General features: G+C 45.1%; 1 protein-coding gene across 5 annotated transcripts in view; it reads left to right on the top strand.

Annotated features, from left to right (window-relative positions):
* The window catches only part of DOCK10 (dedicator of cytokinesis 10), a 2,208,289-nt gene that overhangs the window by 1,897,751 nt on the left and 291,303 nt on the right, over positions 1-19,235 (top strand). The gene's annotated exons all lie outside the window — the stretch shown is intronic.

Here is a 19,235-nt window from a genome sequence, read left to right as displayed (position 1 = left end):
TCACTATCCCTAGCAATGCATCCATCACCATTAATTGCACACAATAAAGACATGCACACAATGAATGATGCAATCAAAATGTACCTGTATCAGATGTCCCATCCCTCTTCAATCCCCCACCCCAACAACACCCTCCACAATAACACTGTCTTCAATCACCCACCCCAACACTACACATCAACACCATAACTGTGTCCATGCCTCACTTTCAGACGCATTTGGGCTTGATCCTGGAGCCTTGTGGTGAGGCGGCACATCAAACTACGCCTTGGCATGCTTTATTGTTAGCCCTCAGTAGGCATATTGGAGGTGGGGGCTCGGAACCCTGAGCATGAATGTACTGCAGTGTTAACTGCATGTCCTGTGATAGAGCCTCTGCTGATGCAGATGTGTCATTCGTGGTCTAGCAGATCGCCTGCCCAAGTGTGACCATGGTAGCCGTGGCATGACCGAGGAGTGTGCCATGCGGTGAGTGCACCCCTGCGTGCAGTTGAGTATTTCACGCTTTTCGGTCAGTTGCTCCCCTGCCATTTTGTGAATCTCTGCCTGTTGGTGCTCTCTCTGGTCCAGGCATGACCGTATTGCCTGCAGGTTGCCTTCAGGAAGTGGTGGCGTGCTATGTGGGCTTGGGGATTTGGCTGGATGGATGCCAGGTGTGCTGTCCCCCTCATATGGCTCATATGAGTCCATGGCCACATCCTCTTCTGATTGTATTCGTGCTCCTCAGCATTGTCCAACTATAGCATGTGACAGGAGCATGGCGCAGGGAAGTGCTGGTGTGTGGCAGGGCACTTTCCTGTGTCACATTTGCACTGTCACCGCCTGGGATGTCTGATACCTCTACAGTGTCTGCTGTTGCTGTTGCTGATGAAGGTGGTGCCGACTGGGAAGCTGCTGCTGGCGGTGGTGCCAGCTTGGCCCCTGCCACTGCTGGAAGTGGTGCTGGCTGGGCAGCTGCAGGTGTTCCCGCCAGTGGCTGGGCTGGGCCTGCAGCACTGGCATGCTGCTGGCTTTGGCCTGCACTGGGGATGGCATGCACAGGTGTGGGGGCTTTCTTTGTGGCTGCATGTGAGGGTCCTGCCTTGTCACTGTCTGTGGAGAGGGTGCCTGTTGGGGTAATGAGATGTGTTGTCACCACTTTGCCACACATGTCATCAGTCATGCATTCAACCCATCCCATGATGTGTGTGTCCCAGTGTTGTTGGTATCATGTGTCTCATATGGGTCATATTGCTCAGATGGGTGGCCATGCAGGGGCCAGAGGGTTCATGCTGGTATTTTTGTATTTTGTTTATATGGTGCGCCTGGCCCAAAGGCATCTGGGCGCATATTTTAGGAGGCAAAGTTACAACTACATACATGGAAAAAATAGGTGGCTCTACCAGCTTACAGACAACATGCAGTTAGAGCTACAGTATGACACGATTAGACACAATATAAAATACAAAAGCATGTACAGGCAAGAAGGATATACATACGTTATCTAAGTACAAGAGATATATGCAAAGAGTGGTACAAGCGTAATATGCACGTGAACTATACAGCAGGATGCGAAAGCAAGTGACAGAGTGACAGTATCCGTGGTATAGCATCAAATATCTTATATGTTTTGTGCTGAGAGCCACACTTTGGTTTTGCTCTTAAACGATTGGAAGGAAGGTTCAGCTCTGATAGCATTAGGAAGGGTATTCCAGAGCTTAGAGGCCAGGACAGGGAAGCTAGCGGCGCCTGATTTTTGAAGTTTAAATCTAGGAAGGGACAGACTGTGGGCTTGGGCTGCTCTCATGGGTTGAGATGAAGTGTGGGGCGTGAGTCGGTTGGTTAAGTAAATAGGGGCCTGGTTGGACAGGCACCTGTGAGTCAGGGCAAGTGTTTTCAGAGAGATTCTATGCTTAACAGGAAGCCAATGCAGATTATGTCTGAGGTTAGAGATGTGGTGGTTTCTAGGTATGTTTAATGCTCCTCTAATGGCATTGTTCTGAATGACTTGCAGTTTGTTAAGGTTAGATTGACTAGTCCCAAGGTAAAGGGCGCTACAATAATCTATCTTGAACTTGAGTGTTCTAGCCAGAATGGTGCAATTGAGAGTAGTCAAGAATGCTCTACAGGCAGTCATAAGTTTGCACATATAGGCAGAAGCTGAGCTGACAGCATTGGTTTGTCTACACAATGATAGTGTAGAGTCAAGGTAAATTCCTAGAGTTTTGGTATCCTTAGAGACCTTAATGATATTGCCTTCAATGAAGAACGACTGGAAGGAAGGGTCAAGTTTATTCAGGCGTTGGTGTGAACCCAGAATGAGGAGTTCCGTATTGTCGTCATTGCGACAAAGCTCATGTTGCGCCATCCATGCCTGAATAACCATGTAGATGTCATTCAGGTATTTAGTGTCCACTGCATAATCAACCGTGATGGGGGTGAGTATCTGGGTGTCAGCATAGTTAGTGTATGAGACACCCAGATAGTCAAGAACATGAAATAGTGGTTTGGTGAACACATTATAAAGTGTTGGTGACACACAGGAACCTTGGGGTACACCACAGTGAATGGGAGCAGGCTCAGCAGATGCTGACGGAGAAAACACCCGCATGGATCTGTTGCTTAAGAAAGATCTGATCCAGGCGGTGGAAGAGTCTGAAAAGTGGGTGGCTGATATGAGGTGCTGGCAAAGGATTTGGTGATTAACCAGATCAAAGGCAGCTGAATGATCAAGTAATGCAAGGCTAATTTCCCGTTGTCTTTCAGCACCTCGATCTGTGTTGTGAGGTCAATGAGGGCAGTTTCTGTCCCGTGCCTAGGCCGGAATCCAGATTGCATTAGGCCGAGAAGGTTGTTAACTTCCAGATGGTCCTGAATCTGGAGGTAAGCGGCACAGTCCAATATTTTGAGCATGAATGGGACAGTGCTAATGGGCCTATAGCTGGTAGATAGACTGGGAACAAGGGAAGGTTTTTTAAGCAGAGGGATGACCCAGCATCCTTTAGGTTGCCCGGAACCATACCTGTTTTGAAGGATGAGTTTATAAAGGCAGTTATGAATGGGGCTAGATCGTGGGAGGACTCCTTGATAATGGGGGCTGAGCACGAGTCGCCTTGACAGTTGGGTTTAATTTTGTTGATGATACATTCAACTTCAAAGTGTGCAATGTGCATACATGTGCAATGTTTTCAGAGTTACACTGGCATTGACGGGTGTGCAGTGCCATGGATCAGGCCTCTTGCCATGGTCCCCGCTCCCACCTCGGCACATCCAATGCCTTCAATCCCTTTCATGTGGAGATGCTGCTGAGGCGCTGCTGCCATGCCATTAGGAGTTCCATGGTGCCACCACCAGTGGCTGTGCACTCCCTCCTGTGATTTGCTATGGCTGCATGGACCTTTGCCTTGAGGTCGTCCCACCTCTTGCGACAGTCCATTCTTGTTCTGGGGACAGTCCCGATGGCTGTCACATTTGCCACTGCCTCTCCACATATGGCAGCTTGTCTTTTGCTGCCTGTCTTCAAACCGCTCATCCGCATACTGCAGCGCAGTTTCCACCAGGGTTGTTGCGGGAATCCTTTCCTGGGGTGCTCTGATCCACAGACATCTTTTTAAAAATGTTCTGGGCCTGGATGGCTGTGCAAACTAGTGGATTAAGTTGTATTGGTGTTATAATGATGGCCACCAGAGTCCTTCCGGTTTCTGAGGCATTTCTGTTTTCAGCGCCGGTATTACCGCCTTTCCGGTGTTTACGCCATTAATTATGGCGGAATCGTTATTGCTACCATTTTTCATCTGTCTTGCCGGAGATTTTTCCCATTCATCCGTTAATACAGGTATGCCAGGATTGCCGCTTCCGGCATGGGTTTGAGCGTGCGCCTGTGTACTCGTAGTACGGCGAGAAATCCGCTGCGCGCGCTGCCGGAAAGCTAATACCGGTTTGCCAGTATTAACAGAAGTTTTACAGAATACTCAGAATGGGCCCATTTTCTTGTTTAAACTTGGGAATATTAAATTGGATGATCCTCTGCTAATCACATCTCAAATCATGCAGAGCTGAAATTATTTTCTTCCTGGCCTCAACTCCCTCTAACTGTCGTTCACCTCAGTACATCTCCTTTTCTCCACCTCTCTTCTCGCCTCTTCCTAATCCCCCACTGTTGGTGTAATCTTAATCACTTAATGTATTTTCGAAATGTCTTCTCTTGCCTGCATCTGACACTTCCAAATCGACAACATTCATACCGTGACCCTCTATCAAGGCACTTATTTTGACAGTGATATTGACTTGGTTTAACTACTGGTCCTCCCCTTAGTTGGCCTCCCTGATTATGCCGTTTAAACCTTACAGTTTAGCTTTAATTCTGCCACCTATTTTTCAAGTGCATTCCAGACTATCCTTCCCTTGCTACTCTTCATTTGATTCCCTTTCCTGTATTAATTTGATATATTTGTATTTTATTTAAATGTGTTCCTGGTATTGTTGCTCCCTACCTATCCAGTCTTGTCATTCTTTGTTCTCTCTTAGTTTGCTAATCTTCACATCACCTGTTAACTGTGCTTCTTCTCCCGTTTGCCCAATTACATTTCAACTGTTTTAACTAACTAGCTCCTAGCTCCCAAACTTTGCAGTGCCCTCCCCTTTGTCGGTGCTCAATCTCCACCACCACTCTTGCTTTGACACCCAACTCAAGTCTCACATAATCTCTTCTCCTCACTTCGAAATGTTTATTCATGCTATGTTGTTTTATTCACTATCACATAAGCATATCACTGCTTCAGTGTCATTTTTTGAACAGTGCTTTGGCGAAAGCACTTTAAAAACCCATCTAACATAAGAAATATGCAAGTTGATGAACAAGTTCATAAAGAGGGTGAGAGATTATGTAATAGTGTGGTAGCCACCCAAACCGAGTCACATTGTATTCTCTGTCAGTACAAATTGATGAGAATCATTCTATCTTTTATTCATCATAAGGGCATCATTTTGAGTATGGTGGTGCAGAAAACAATGTCTTTAATACAGTGGTAATCATCATTGGTAAACTATATTTACTAGGCCCAGTTTAGAAACCATTTACCCCATTTCCATTGCGCAGACAAACTGTATATGCTTGATTCCCTCACTGTTTCCGTTCGGTCCTCGGCATCTGCTGTAGGAAAGTTACTGTTGCATGAATATCTTAAAATATCACTTTTTGACAGAACACAGTCCGAGTAAGAGTTTATAAAGGCAAAGACTCCAGCATGGGGAAATTGCAAACAAAAGGATTGCACTCCTTCCAGACTGGCCCTGTCAATGCTTCATGAAAGTGCATGTTATTGCTTATTGTAAGGAACACGTAGTGGCAACAGTAAAGACAGACACAAGTGATCACAGTTCAAGGGTGCTTATTAAACTGTATAGGTAGGTTGGAAAAACACCCAATCTAAACCTAAATCTAAGATGGGAGCAAGCTACGACCATCAAACAATAACACAGTTCTAGTGGCGTCTTGTCAAATAAAAAGGCCCAATACTAATAAAAAAAAACAATTGCCAAACCTTACAACTAAATACAACAACGAGTGTGGGATAGGGTTCACAAGAAAGAAAGAAGTATTCATAAATGATAAGTTGGGTTGTTATAGCCAGGGGTCTCCCTTCCCCATGTTTTTAGCACCGGACAAGGTGGGACTCCTGAGCGTAGCTCTCAGGCTTTTTCAGCACAAGACTACAGTTCTGTTCTCAGGTATCAGGATCTTTGGTGGTTGAGTCTCTTTTCTGCAAAAAAGTATCTTGCTTCCGAGAACCTGATGTGTTCAAAATAACAAAACAAATGTTCCTCTTCCGTATGTACGTTGGGCGATGGCTTTCGCTCCTCAGTGCCCCTCGTCTGGGCTCAGACCCTTCTTGAATGGCAGCCTCCCTCCATCGGGTTCACTACTACATGTACTGTATAAAACATGCACAATCTTGTCTCGCCCAGATATCCTTGGGTGAGGAGTGCATTATAAATAAATAAACAAACAAACTACGTATTTTATTCAAAATATTTCCTCTATTTTATCACCTTGGGTGATGGCTTTCACCCCTGGATCCTCCGCTTCTGGGCAAAGACCCTTTTCAAATGTTAGCCTCCCTCTGTCGAGTTCACTAAGGCTTGTATTCAAAAGATTTCACCAGTTGCTTTCACAAGTCGGTGGGTGATGGCTTTTCACCCCTACGTCCCCCTCTTCCGGGCTCATACCCTTCTCGAATATTAGCCTCCGTCAGCTGTTGCATTCACAAGTCTTAATGTCTTTTTAAACAATCCACTGTGGACATCCCTCTGTCGGGTTCACTCTTGTCAACACAATGTTTTCCAGCCACACAGTTCCTTCTACTTTATCATGATACAGGATTTGTCACTTATTTTTTCATTTACTTGTCGGTAAAAGATTTTCGACTGTAACAGGGGTTTTTGCTTGACTTCAGTACGACCACTTTGACCTTTGCCTTTCCAGCTCTCCTAAGACCTTCTGGTATCAGTAGTTTCAACAATAAGGGGGATCAGCCAGAGTCTTTCGAGTAAGCACCCACCCCGGAACCCTCTGCAACTGGTTTTCCCCTTTGGTGTTAACAGTTCTTTGATTTTCCCTTAATCTGTCACTTGCAACTTTTGCTCAACACAGTTCGGTTTCTTAACGGTTCTCCCTTTCTCTCACCGGCTGTGATGAACCCCTTGGCTTTTCTTGTCTCTGAAGTCAAGGACAGTACCACGGTAGCAAGTGTCTCTCCATGCTTTGGTTATCAGCGGACGGGGGCTCCATACACTGTTGACATCTGCTACAGCACACGCCAGTTATTGTTCACAGTCATATGATTCCTTCTCCGGAGGCTTTGCGGGTCTGGGTCGAAAAGGGCAAGGCTGATTTTCTCCTTGTTGCCCCTTTGGTTCTCGGTGCCTTTCTCCTCCTCTTGAACTGTTGTCTTGGAATCGCTCTCTCGTCGTGTGGTCTGCCTTGCTCGTAGTGTGCTCTTGTGCTCCACTTTTTATCCCTGTGGGGAAGGAAAAGGGCCGTCAGGTGTGTGTGGTTGCGAATTGCCTGGAGTCTGCCTGACCCTTGTGTTGGGATATGTCAGATAAACGGATCTGGTGTTACTCCGTTGTCTTTTGTGGTGTAAGAAAGTGTTTGTGACGGAAAAGTGGGCGGGGTAGATTGTTTGAGGATCTTACCTGGTAGGATGGGGAAAAGGTCTTTTAAGAAAGTCGGTGTCTCACTTCCACTCCCTGAGGACCCCCCATCCAGGTGATCCTCACGCACTGGTCCACCCCCAGGAATTTGATCCAATAGCGATGGCCATGTCTTGGCCACCTGGATGACAGATCCCTGGGGACTAGTAAGTGAGACATCTTCAGGTTTCTCAAATTACCCAAGGTCCACATAAGTGTCAACTAGATACAGTATAATTTTCCTAAATAAACTGTTACTTTGTTTTATATTATAGATGTATTTACCATATTTAACATTTCAAAAACCTCAAAGGGAGTCCCAAAATAAAAAACTAGCCAGTTAGCACAAAATAAAGGGTATGAGCGGGTAGAGATGAGTTTCTCAATAGATCAATCTATGTGAGTGCTTGGGCCACTATGTGGCCACGACCATGTGGGGCTCCTCGACTATGATTCCTCAACCACAGTGAGGCATTCACCAATGTATGGTTTTGTGCTTTAATTTCACCACACGGTTGCATAGCATCACTGATAATAGCTGATAGGAACTGTCAACCACAGCAAATCCTTTCCATTCTGCAAGTGTATCACCCAGATAGTTGACACACAGCTAACCTCAGCACCAATAGATCACTGACCCACAACAGCCAAAAGACACCCATAGTTGCAGTTATGCCCAAATACAAGAAGGGAAAACAAACAAGAATGGAAACACAGCAAGAAAAGCAAAAGACACCACATCCCCACCAAACAACAAGAACCACAAACCACAACTCTAAATCAACACGAACCTCCACAAAACAAACTCAAAATCCAGACAAAGACAAATATCATACCTTGCTTGCTACCTCTCCACCTACAAACCAGCCACATCAGAAATCAAACACTCCACAAAAAAGCACCCAGTTGATGATAGAGGAAACTCTACAATGCTACCATGAACAAACAACCCAACCCAGCACACAGAACCCTGCAATGCAGAAAATAGCCACCTAAAGACACCTATAAGAACTAAATCAAAACTGAAATCCTCCACCACAATACTCCTTTCATAACTAGAGATTTAAAAACGTGCTGCTCAGATAATCAAACACCTAACAACTATGACAAAAAAGAGAGACCCATTGCGCAACCTACTGGAATTCTTCAACGAAGGAACAGATGATCTAGCAACACAACCAGAAACAAACAATCACTGACACATGCAACCCCCACCGGACAGCCAGAAAAAGCATTAAAAAACAAGCCATCCAAAACGCAGACACTACACTGCAGCCTACTCAATGTACGATCTATGGCTAAGCACACAGCAGAAATCCAAGAAATCTTAATCGAAGGCGGCACATGGCAGCACATGGCTATCAGACTACAACAAAGTAATTGCACATGATGCCATACCTGGATAAGGGCAGGAGAAATCTCTGTGGCACACAAAAAGCGCATTGTCTCCATATTCTTAACATCAACAGACATAGAAGACTGCGAATCACTCTTTGTCGACCTCAATGAAAAATTCAATGTACTGTTCCTTCTTATCTACAGTCTACCCACCTACAACCTTAACTTTGCTACAAAACTTACTGATGCCATAGACAACCTAGCTGTAAATCATGACAACATAATTGTTCTGGGAGACTTCTACATCTGGGTTGAAAGAGAAAACGAAACCACAACTAACTCTCTCAGTGCTCTTCTGGAAACTCAAACAGATCCACTCACAGTGCTGGACACACTCTTAATACAGTCTTCTGCAGGGATGGATTCTCGACTGCCCCCCCCCCCCCACTGGTACCAATCATCTGGAGCGACCATCATATAATCTCATTCAGGGTAAAAACCTCAATTTGCACATTGCCCACTGTAAGGAAGGCATGGTTATCAGCAGTACGACAGACACAAGGAGTACAATCCAAGGGTGTTTATTGAACAGTATATGGGTGAGGAAAACCCCTAATCTAAACCCAAATCTAAGATGGGAGCAAGCTACGACCATCAAAGTAAAGAAAACGCTGTCCTAGTGATGTTGTGCCAAAACAAAATGATATGATATTATATGATAATGTATTCATGTTGTGCTTGTACACAAGTGTCTCAGAGCACGACAAGGCAAGGGAGGGGAACAAGGGAGAAACAAAAACGATCTTACTAGCCCCAGTGACATTGAGTACGCACAAGTGCATGGGAAAGGGAAAGGGGAAAAGTGCATGGAAGGGGGAGAGTGGAAAGCGGGGAGCAGAGAAGAGCATACAAATAATAATAAATACAAATAAATAGATAATAGGGGCAATAAACAGTGGTAGTGCAGCCAGAAAGTGCTGTGTTTAAGGCAGCAGACTGGGTAAGTCTAATAAGTGCAGAAAATGGGGGTGTGGGGAACTGTATGGGTACAGATACAGTCTCCAGTGCAAGGGGTGGCCAGGAAAGTAGCAGGGTGAGCAGGTACCTGGGCCCAGGGGACAGAAGCTAGCCAGGTGCACGGTGCCAAGAGAGCAGTTCAGCAGGGGAGAGGGTGTGACGCTCACCTGGTCTCCACGGGGGCATAGCACGTGGCTGCACGAATGATGTCTGCACTGGCATGGTACTGCACAGTTGGTGATGCTTGCTGCGACTTCTCCCTTGTTATCACCCCCACAAGGTGTTTGTCTGCAAGAGCGGAATAAGATATTAGCTACTAAGTGGGGTTGGATTGGACCCACCTCCTCAACCACCTGATGCCCTACTCCTCTTTGATTTCACATTAGAGTTTTGTAAAGGTAGGCTCTCCGGCCTGCAATCTAGCAGGGGCGCAATTAACACAGTCTTTCCCTGGATCAAGTTACTTCACTTATCCGGTGAGCGGTTGCTGAGTCTTGGAGAGCTGGGTCAAACAGGTAAGTCTCTATGCCAATGGTTGCTTGGTATAGCTGTTTGAAGTCTTTATTCCCCAAGTCCTTTTTTGATCTGTGTTTTTGTCTTTTCTTTCAGGCGCGGTCTCCAGCGGATTTTGAGTGGAGGATCAACTCTTCCTAAATTGCTGAGCAGATTTCCTTCAGGTGAGTAGAAGCGCAAGAGTGTGGCACTGAATGTCTGAATAACTGTTTTCCCTTCCGTGCGCGATTAACCTGCTGTTTCTTTTGCTTCTTTGCAGAAGCAGCGCGGTTCCGGAAAGAAGAATGAAAGAACCGCTTCGAGGATGTTCCTGGAAAAATGCTGACCCCGGGTGATTATTAGATGCCTGAGCAGATACCTTCCCTTCAGCAGGTGCGGAGGTCAGGGGAAAGGCTGAAGGAGCAACTGATGGATGGAATGCTGCAGGTAAGGCCTTTGCTGTTGTACTGACTTCATTTTCTCTTGTCTTTCTTCTTCCAGGTACCAATGGATGGATTTCTGGACGGGCGTGGCTGTAGCAGTTCGAGGACAGGACAGACACGCTGCAGAAGTGCAGAGTAAAGTGAAGCGTGTTCTGCCTGCAGGACGTGGCTTAAATAGCCTTGCAAGTAGTTCGAGGTAAACTAGTCCCTTTACCACATCCTGTCTTTCAGGTAAAGTAGTCCCTCAGCCACACCTTGGGTAAGCAGAAGGACTCAGCCTCACTAGACTGAGTAAGTAGTTCCATGCGATTTAACCCATCTTATGAGCCTGGCGACAACGGCACCAAGACTGAGTCCAGGAGGTTCTGGGACACTCCCTTGGGGCTTGATAAGCCCTTATGGGAGTCAGTGACTGGGGTGGGCCCATCGGAACCAGGGGGTTTTGAGCACGAACCATGACAGAGGGAGAGCGAAGACTGAAGCAAAGAGGAAGGTCTTGAGGAGCTTCCAGAACAGAGATGGTTCTCCTCAAGATTTAGAGGGGCAGGGAGGATGTTCCAGAGGGAGGCCCAGCCGAAGACAGAGATCTACCCCCAGCTTGTTTCTCTGAAAAACGACTGACCCTGAGGAAGTTAGAGGTAGAGGAGTGAAGAGCTCGAGAGGGGAGGTATTTGTGGAGGGATAGCTGAAGGTATTTTGGACCCAGGCCCCAGAAAGCCTTGTGGACAATGCAGAGGGCTTTGAATTTAATCCTAGCGTCCACTGGCTGCCAGTGGAGAGATTGCAGAGCTGGAGAGATACGATCCCAGGGCTTGAGGCCAAGGACAAGTCTCACAGTCCTGTTCTGGATTAGCTGCAGAGGGCAGAGAGTAGAGGCAGGTAGATTTAGAAAGAGGCTGTTACAATAGTCCAGCCTAGAAAGAACCAGTGCTTGGGAGACAGTGAGCTTCTGGGGGAAGGAGAGCAAAGGCAGAGTACCTCTGAGGAGGTGCAGTAGGAAATGTGACTTTTTAGAGACCTCAGAGATGTGGGCGGAGAAGGAAAGTTTGGAGTAATAAATGACCCCAAGTTTCTTAGCCTCTCAGGTGGGGGTAGGAGGCGAGCCAAGGGAGGCCAGCCAGAGAGTGAGGGGAAATGATGGTGAAGGTGTGCCGATAAGCAGGATCTCCATCTTGCTCGCATTCAAATGGCCTATACTAATAAACGTAATGCCAAATCCTTTCTCTATACAACAAAAGGGTGTGGGACAGTGATATGTATAACAAAAGAGTGTAGCGCAAACTTAAATGTCCAAAAGAGTTTTGGTAGTTCAGGGCTGCTGAACTAAGGCACTCCCTTCCCCACGTTAAATCACGGGACAGTTGCATGACTGTGGGCACCCCTTGAGTCTATAGGCATCAGGAAGAAGTTTTTTCACAAAAGGCAGAATCCTTTGAATCAATGTCTTTTGCTTGGCATCACAAGACTTTTCCCATACTCTCACCATGCGGGAATCCCCTCTTCCCCGGCTTTCTCATTATACCTCTTTGTTGTGTTCACCTTTGTCTTTACACCACTGTTCAGTCACTTTATCAAAATGTGGGATTCACTTTCACTTGCTGTCACTTGGCATCCCTTCAATGGGTTCACTGTAGCCTTCAAATCACACTTCAGTTAACTTTGCCAGTTCTACTACTTTATAACTTTCAGGAGCTCTTAATGTATCTTTAAAAAAATATTTGGTTCACTTTCACCGATTCACTCATGTCCCCCTCCTCCGGGCACAGACCTTCCTCTGTAGGCAGTTCTGTCTTCCCTCAATAGGGTGCAAGCCTTCCAACTGCCAGCAACCCACTTGTTACTTTGCAATCTTTCACGCCTTCACTTCAAAGTACTTGCCAGTTCGATACAGAGACTTCCGACAGGTGATCGTGGCTCACCGGGTCACTTTGTTATATTGTAGCAAGTGCATTTATTTTCAACAATCAGGCTTCTCTTTCTCACAGCTACCGTCCTACACGCGAACCCACAATAATGGATACAGTTCAAATGTTTATACTGGCCTCCTCGCCCAAGGCCTTCTGGTACCTGCAGTTCTTGGCTAGCATCACAAGGCTAATAATTCCTTAGGTTGGCTTTATACTTCGTTTCACTTTTTTACTTTTGATTGTAAGGGGGGGGGTCTTGCACCTTTGACTTTATCCTCATATGACCACTTTAACTATTCACCTCATTTCTCAGTTATTTTTTTTCATGATTTTCTCATACATACAATCTCGGCATTCTTCCTTCTTGCTACAATGTCCTTTTGCTTGCAGTGACACACTCCGCTACTCGCTTTGGAATAAATGGAAATTCCAAAAATAACAATTCATTACCCATCCCAACATGACTTCCATAAGGAACATACATTCTATCTCCTCTTGACGGTCTAGTTTACTCAAACATGGCCGCATTTGCTACGCCTACTCTTCCTTCAAAAACAACACAGCAACAGCAACCAATTCTGATTGAGTATTCCTTCTTCCTATATTCCGTCTGCCCCTTTCCTTCTTCGTTCCTCATTTTCCTCTCTTCCTATCTACCTATTCTTATCTACTTGCTCAGCGAAGAACGCTCCAACGAGCTGTGGGATTCCTCTTCCTGTGTTCTCGCTCATCGTTATATGAGAACTTTGCGATTCAAGCCGCTCCAGCACCGATGTTCCCCTAACAGGTGCGCATGGTTCAGATATCCTCGTGTTGGGATTCCGAGCCGTTATATTAATTGCTCAAGCGTCGCATGTAAGAAAGCCTCTATATCGTGTACCCGGTGGTCAGTCAAAATGTCGAAAATAAAATGTAGAATGACAATGTCGAAAAATAAATGTAGAAAAAAAAATGTCGAATTCCCTCTTTTTTAATTATATATTTATTTTGGGGTCCGGGCATAAAAAGAAATGGGTAAAACAAAAAAAAAAACAAAAAAAAAGGGATTGGGGGGGGACCCCCCCATTTCGAATAAAAAACGTCATAAAATAAAATTTGAATTTTTTTTTCTACATTTATTTTTCGACAATTTTACTTTCTACATTTTGACTTTCTACATTATGACTATAAACCCGTGTACCCATCTTTATTTGGCAAATCAATCATTCGGATGCAACATGTGCCTCATAACTTCACACGCAACACGTGCCTCATATTCTACACTCACAACACTTGAAGCTCTATCTTCAAACACAACACATGCATCAGTTCCAGCTGCTCCCAGCAACCCAGGCAGAACATATGGTGAACAGGAACATCCCTCACAGAGGTATCTTTCTTCAGTATTATACAAAAATGTTGCCCTCATTTGTGCACCCCAGCAGACACTGCGACTTTGCAGGTGCACAAAATGAGGATGACATTTACTGCGCCCAAGCTGAGCGGGAGTTGCGGGGGTGGCCCCCACTCTTCCTGGGCACAGTAATGGGGTCAAGGGTTGCGGGGGTGTCCCCCGCTTACCATTTCAGAAAGCGGGGGACACGTAATAAAAAAAAAGAAAAAAAGAAAAGCACCCTGCAGCGTCAGCTCCAACCCACGTTAGTGGGAGGAGCTGACACCGCAGGGATCTCAGATTGCAGGCGGCACACGTGTGCGGCCCTAAAGGTAAGTGGAGTGGGGGGGTGGGGAGGGGTAATGCAGGCCAGAGGAAGGGGGCACAGTGATCCATATGATCACTGCATTGCGCTGTAGCTGGCGTCAACATTTTGGCCATCGCAGTGATCACATAGATCCATTTCTTCTTGTGTTAAAGTGCAAGTCTGTTTTCTTCTGGTAAGAATCTTTAAACCTGCTTAAGTGGTTAGTGCAAGTCAACTCCCAGTGCTCTCTGTTACTGTGGAAAGAGAACAAATCTTGGTACTTATGTTTTCCCTTTTTACCATTCTAGTTCACACTGGTCAACCGTGAGACTCCCTAGGACAGATCACGTCTTTTGCTCTCACCTCTTATGAAAAAACCTTGCTGGAAACATTCTCATCCTTATCTACTGGGTTTTCTTCCCTAGGAGGGTTTCCCCTGCTTTACCTCTGCCCCATTTGTATAATTCTTAGGGCCAGAGGTGAAAGAAGGAAGGCTCCCCTCTACCTTTTGTACGTGATGGGCAGGTAAGGGTTCAGTGAACCACTAATTCTATAGTAATACGGCAAATTCATTAGACACAGTTTCTCAACAACCCAGTGACTACTTCAAATGGTAATTTCCTTTTCATTTATCAACACAAGCCTGTCTCTCATTTCACTCACCGGCAGTGGCTGATACAGTTTATCAAGACCTTCTGTCAACCCAAGGCTTTTGGCCCAGCACGGCTAGCTTCCTTAAAGTCCTCATACTGCACATGAAGGAGGTACCGCTGTGGCCTTCTGCAGTAGCAGGGAGTTGACTCTTTGGGATTCGGCAGCAACCTACACCCCGCAGCTGGTAGCACCACGGCTTTTCATTCACCTCCTGCTCCCGTCTGTTCTGCTTCCATGGTCGTGTCGCCTTCGCGGGATTTCCTGCCCTTCCGTTCTGCTGGTCTTGCTTGCTTTGTTTGTCCTTCTTGCCTCGCTCTATGTGTGCTTTCAGGCTCCGCCTTTTATCCCAGTGCGGAAAGGTAACAGGATTCAGATGCAAGCCATTAAGGTTAAGTGCCTGACCCTGATGTTGGGACATGTCAAACGGACTGGTTGTGTGTGAATCTCTTTCCCTGATGCGCTCTGTCCGTGCAGCAGAGTGTGTGTAGGAAAGGAGGGGAGGTAAAGTTCCTAGATAGTACATGGAATGATGGTGTTCTACAGGAAAATGGGAACACGGACACTGCGTCTCTCCTCTGGGTGCCCCACTCCCAGTCCCAATGGACCCCTCATCCAGGTGATCCTCCCACACTAGTCCACCCCCGGGGTCTGGATCCAATAGCGATGGCTGTGCCCCAGCCACCTGGATGACATATCCCAAGGGACTGGTCGGTGAGACACCCTTTGGTTTCTCACATCACAAACATAAAGCATCTGACGAGAAACAAAGGAAACTGGAAAAGACTTGATCTAGAAACACTAGCAAAACTACAATTTGCTTTATTTAATGAGTATTTATAAGACCCGTATACCGCAAATGGTGTTTGAAACCACCAAACCGGATACCTCCCAACGAAATAAAATGATGCCATACGTCATTGAAGAGAACCTTTGCACCTGAAATACTGATGCATTACACCAATTGGCACCCTTAAATCTTTCAAATCCACACCAAAAAAAGTAGCAGCGAGATGGTTCAGGACTCAAGAAAACAAACAGTAAACTAGAAAAGGCCTGTAGGAATAACTATAACCAACTGGACAAAATTAACTACCAATGACAATTTGCCTATACAAATTGGCAGTTTTGAAAGTCAAGAACACACACTATGCTACAAGAATCCAATCGGCAACAAACCTGCAAAGCAATGTACAGAATTGTCAAGGAAATAAAAAGCATAACCTCATGCAGCAACAACATTGTAGCTTCGCAACTGCTATTTGACATAATTGTAAACCATGTAACTCCAACAGGCCATAGATGCATCAAGTAGGACCACAAATAACACCCTCCCTGAAACCAGTATCCCAATATCCAGCGAACATTCAAACAAAATTGAACCAATAAGCGGGGAAACTTTCAGCAACCTACTAAAAGAAACGAACATGGCCGGATCCCCCAGCGACCCATGCCCACTGGAAATCTACAAAAGACCACTCACCCATAACACACCAGCCCTCTACACCCGACTACTAATTAATATATCCCTGAATACTGGAATAGTACCAAAATCATGCAAATCAGCCTATATCAAACCACTCTTAGAAACGAGACAGGAAAAACTGATGTCTGCGCCAACTAAAAATATATGGCAAAACCCTACCTGGTGAAAATCGTCGAGAACCACATGTACAATGAACTGCCCAACCATAAGGAAACCAACAGACTACTGGACCGATCCCAGGTTGTTTACAGACACATGAAAGGAACTAAAACAGCACTCCTCTTCATATGGTACAACCTAAATATTTATGCTGACAACACCGAATTTGTCCCCATACTACTGGACATATTAGTTACGTTCAAACACACAAGATTAATCAAGTGATCTGGCAGAGTGCCTGCGAGTGCTTTTACGCTGGGGGAGTCTTTACCTCGAGGAGCTTACAGTGTGCTTCCTGCACTATTCTGTTACTACTTATGCAGCAGCAACCTAGGGAGGCTTGCCAATTGGCCACTGGCAACAATATTAATTCATTCTAGTGACCACTTGCAATTGACTCACCTACAAAAGAAGCGTGCGTGCGACCTGGCACTCGCGACCTGGCAGAGTGCCTGCGAGTGCTGTTACGCTGTTCATCTGAGTGCTGGGGCTGTAAGCAAGGTTTACTGACTATTGGAGGGAGTGCCTTGGCGGAGACCCAAGCAGATTATTGTGCATCTTCTTCAGAAGAGTTATTGTTTTTTAATTAAGTGCCGAAGCTGAAGCTTTTTTTGTTACTTGCTCAAACTTGACTGACAAAAAAAGGACCAAAACCATTAAATATAATCTGAGGAAAGGGGTGGTGCATTTATTGAATTCTTTCACCATGCCACTCAAGTCTCACCAGCACTATAATCTAATAACTTGGAGGGTCCAGTAGCTGTTTTTTTCCTATTGAACCAGCAGGAATCACTGCTATTGTGAAGGCAACTGATGAGAGCCACTACCTATTGAACCCTTTGTTGTCAGGGACAATGAACATGATCCTTCTATTTTAGATGCCATCGACAATACCTCTTTGTTAAATCTTTGTTATTCTATTCAACAGAGCATGGCAGCCCCAGTTGACCCTAAACTGCCTAGATCAAGCCTGAATAAAGTAGTTGAAGTGCAAGTTCTTAGGGCAGATGTTAGCGCTGAATCAGTGAAGGATATTAATATCTTTTCTGCCTCACCAAGTTGATGAAAACTCGTCGCCGCACACCCAATGTGAGGAATATGCACAAAGTGAGGCGATTTATATAGAAATTCGATACTGTTGAGGCTATGTGGGAGAATATTTGAATGTCTCCAGCACCAAGTGTCTAACGGCTCAGAGCGCAGGTTGGGGGTTTAGAGTCTGTGACCATTTGCCCTGCTACTGTTGCAATTGTCCCTAGTGATCAGATTGGGAACACTAGAGTTAATGTTGGCAATGCTGGAGAGGGAAATCCCAAAGTTACAACCCCAGCACTGGATGGGTCTGAATTTACTTCTCCAGGAGACCCAAGGCTGGGCGCAATGGACTAAGGCCCGAGACACGGAAGATGCTCCATAGAAACAGCGAAATTAGCAAATAATGAACCTTTAAGTCTACTAATAAATCAAAGAAGAAAAGGTTATGCAAGCATCAGCTAAAGAATTCAGGAAAATTAACAAGTTGTTTGATGGAAGCTAAGTCTTTTGAACACCCGACAATAGTGCCGGACTTAAGTTCGACCTCCTCTTTTGGTGGAATCTCGAGGCAGACATCCACTACTAAAAAAGATTCTATGGTGGTAGTGAAAAATCAGTATATTTGCTTCCAGGACACACCTCGAAATAAGGTTAAGGAAAATATTGATTCTAAGAGTACAAAACTGTTCGTGAAAAGCATGAACCAAAGAAATCGAACCGGGTTGCTCTGTAGTTCTTCATTTTTAACTATCTTGAAGTGGATTCCACAGCTACGTGTTTTGGTATCAGACGATTCTGAATTCTGTGAACCTCTAGACTGCATCAACCCGAATGTGACGGCAATACACAGCAAATGTTTTGACTCAGTTTCCTTGTTTTATAGTTTCCGGACACATCTGTTTAATTCTGGGGTGGATTTAGATTTGGATGTTGATACTGAGGATCTAACCATCCCACTTAGCAATCAGCCTTCCTGTCAAGCGACCTTCCCTCAAATGTTTAATAATACGGAGAATGTTCACATTTCAGGTAACCAAATTGCTTTGAAATGGCTAGCTGAAACTCTACCTGTTGTGCTAATGTGACAGAATTCCAATCTTATCTTGGAACAGGTGTGATTTTACCCATTTGTTCTCCCATAATGGTTCTGTGCCTTTTTTATTTCAATACCCTATTTTTTTTATTACAGGAGACCTGGCTTACATCCGATTTTTACATGATTATACTATCTATCAGCTGCTGGCCAGGAGTGGTAACAAGGGCAGACCATTTAGGGGTTTGGTAATTGGAGTGGGGCATAATTTGAATTTGAGCAGGGTACCCTGATGAGCATCGGATAAGGTTATGGACGTGGAGGTGGAGTTACCGAATTCTGTTGGAAATTGTACTGTTTTAAAATTTGGAAAAGTGTCTGAAGCTAAATATTTGAATTCTTGGTTATTCCCTTTTAATTTATCACTACTGATACAGAGCAAAAGTGTTTATTAAAGCATTTTCAAAGGGAATTAAAATATAATTTTTGTATCACGCCACTCAAATATGAGAAATGGCATGGTTACAGTTTACTTAAGTTCATTCATGAGAAAAGAGCCCAATCAATCAATCTTTATTGGACATTTTTTCAAATGTGCTGAATCCATTGAGGGATTGAAACATGCAGCAGAAAAGCTCCATCTGATGCAAAGCGAAAATCAGTATCAAGAGTTTCTGAAACACAACAACAAACAGCAGCACGACTTGCCAACCAAAGGAAAAGAGAAACTTTCTCTCCGGGCAAAAGAGATGCAACATCATTCAGGGCACATGAGTCACCAGATGAGTCACCAGAGCAAACTGAAGCAAGGCTTGCCGACAA

This window comes from Ambystoma mexicanum, chromosome 10, assembly GCF_040938575.1.
Source record: "Ambystoma mexicanum isolate Mex_15411 chromosome 10, UKY_AmexF1_1, whole genome shotgun sequence".
Lineage (NCBI taxonomy): Eukaryota > Metazoa > Chordata > Amphibia > Caudata > Ambystomatidae > Ambystoma > Ambystoma mexicanum.
Note: the sequence above shows the minus strand (reverse complement) of the source record. Positions and strands in the feature narration are given on the sequence as shown.